The sequence below is a fragment of the Euleptes europaea genome, chromosome 9 (assembly GCF_029931775.1).
Source record: "Euleptes europaea isolate rEulEur1 chromosome 9, rEulEur1.hap1, whole genome shotgun sequence".
NCBI classification, from domain to species: Eukaryota; Metazoa; Chordata; class Lepidosauria; order Squamata; family Sphaerodactylidae; genus Euleptes; species Euleptes europaea.
Window position 1 is genome coordinate 92,970,579 of NC_079320.1, and position 2,500 is coordinate 92,973,078.

The following is a 2,500-nucleotide window of genomic DNA, read 5'->3' on the forward strand; positions in this document are numbered from 1 at the left end:
CCCCCCCCCCCCCGTCCTCGGAGTCCAGGCCTACCGCCAAGAAAGCCAGTGGGTTGACATGGCCTCACAATGGGACTCGTCTGGCCGAGGCCAAGGCACAGCAAGAGCGTAGGAGACGGCTGTTGGGTGGGGCAGGCTTCCTTTGGGTCGACCTGGCCTCCGGCTATCTAGACGACCCCCCCCCTCTCCTTTTTAGCGAGCGCTGCTTCATACGGTCCTCCAGGATTCTGTCGGATTACTTGTTCGCACCAAGCTTTGGTCCCTCCTTTTCCCGTGCCCGTTTCCTTGATCTTTTAATTGCTCGTACGGTTAATTAATAACTCGTCGGTGATCTGACAGTCCCATGACGTTTTGTGGCGTTCTTTCCAAAACGTGACTGTCCCATCCGATTCCGCATCCAAGCCTCCTCCTCCCAAGATGCTTTTTGGGGGGTGGGGGGGGGGGAGGAACAAAAAAAATACCCATTTCATTTCTCCGATGTGACGATTTGCAAAATTAGATCTTAAGAACCGGCTGAAAAAGAGGGTCTCTATTTCCGGTCAACCGAAACCTCCGTCCTCTATCGTCCGGTAAAACTCAGCTCCCGTTAAAGGGGACTTGTTCGTCCCTGCCGTGAGCCGTGTGAGTTCACGCATCCCTTGTGCCATCGGACCTTCCGGAGGAGGATAAACTTGAGCTGGAAAATTTCCAGCTGCCACGAAGCACGCATTGACACATTTCACTCTCTGAAACAAGCGCCGATGAAAATTTCCCCACGACGTTCTTTTTTCTCTTCGTAACCACGCCTCTCAGTTTTGGCGCCGCTAGTTCTTGCCTGGCCCAAACCGTATTCCCAAACGTTTGACCGTCCCTTTCAAATGTCCCTCCCGAACCTCCTTTGTGCTTCCCAGCCCGTCCTGTGAACCGCTAATATCGATTCCTTTGTGCTCATCGCTTGCATCAATAGGCTTTGACTTTTCCATGTTAACGCTTGCAAATTCCTCCCTATTAATTCTTCTTTCATGCCTCTTCAAATGACCTTTGACCTCCTTCGACTCCTCAGGATCTCTACCCGCTACATAAGGGTCACCTGCGTGGGCTACGGTTTTTAGGGTGTCATTTCCTACCCGAACCCCTTCGATGACCTGATCTTCTTGAATTCGTCGAAGCGGCGGCTCGAGAGAAATTACATAAAGGAGCGGGCTTAACGGGCATCCCTGTCTTCACCCACTGCCATGGGCACTCGCACGGCTCCACAATAGGCCAACATTTTCATGGCAGGTCTAGAACGGCCTTTTCTGAACTCATACCCACTGGCACCTCTCCTTGACTTGAGATTCATGGATGACATTTTCTTTGTCATGGCAAAGAAGCCCTTGAAAGATTTCACCAGGCTTTCAGCGACTTCCACCCCACCATCAATCGAACTGTGAATTATTCCGAACGAGAAATCGACTCCCTAGACACCACGGTACGGATCCACGGGGGGCACACAAGCACCACATTGTACCGGAAACCGACAGATCGGCAAACGTATCTACACGCGTCCAGCCACCACCCCGACCCTATCAGACATTCCATTGTCTATAGCCAAGCCCTACGCTATAGTCGCATCTGCTCCCATCCTTCAGACAGAGACACACGCTCGAGAGACCTACAGCAAACATTTTCGCAACTACAATATCCGGCGGATATGGTGCGAAAGACGATCGAGAAGGCCAGAATGATGCCCAGGCACAACTTACTACAAGCTAAGCCCAGAGAGAACGGCAACGGGGCACCTCTGGTTGTCACTTATAGCTCCCAACTAAAACCAGTCCAACGTATCATTAAGGACCTGCAACCCATGCTGGATTGTGACACTTCCCTCGCTGAAGCACTGGGGTGGGGGGGGGGGTGGGGGGGGTGCGCGCGCGCGCGTGTCCCTTTCTTGCTTGCAGGCAGCCGGCTAACCTAAAACAACTTCTCACCCATGATGATGAACTACTTCACAAGAACATGGACTCTGGCACCAAGGCCTGCCACAAACCGAGGTGCCCACTTTGCCCTCATATAGATTCCAGGAACACCATCTCTGGACCCGCCAATGTCAGCCATACTATCTCAGGTTCATATTCCTGCTCATCTTCTAATGGGATTTATGCCATCACACGCCAGCAACGCCCTTCCACAATCTACTTTGGACAAAACAGGTCAGTCTCTCAGACAAAGACTAAATGGACAGAAGTCTGACATCAGAAACCACGATATTCAAAAGCCAGTGGGTGAGCGTTTCAACCTTCCGGGACATTCTGTTGCAGATTTAAGAGCAGCGGTTCTCTTACAAAGGAATTTTAAGGGGAGATTGGAAAGAGAAACTGCTGAATCACTGTGGATCTTCAAACGAAAGGCAACGCGTTGACCTGGGCTGAATAAAGACCTTGCGTTCATGGCCCATTACCAATGCTGATTTCTCCACACCCATCTCTCCCCTGGACGTCACAGACTCTTCTGCATATCACACCTCATCCCATCAAGCCCG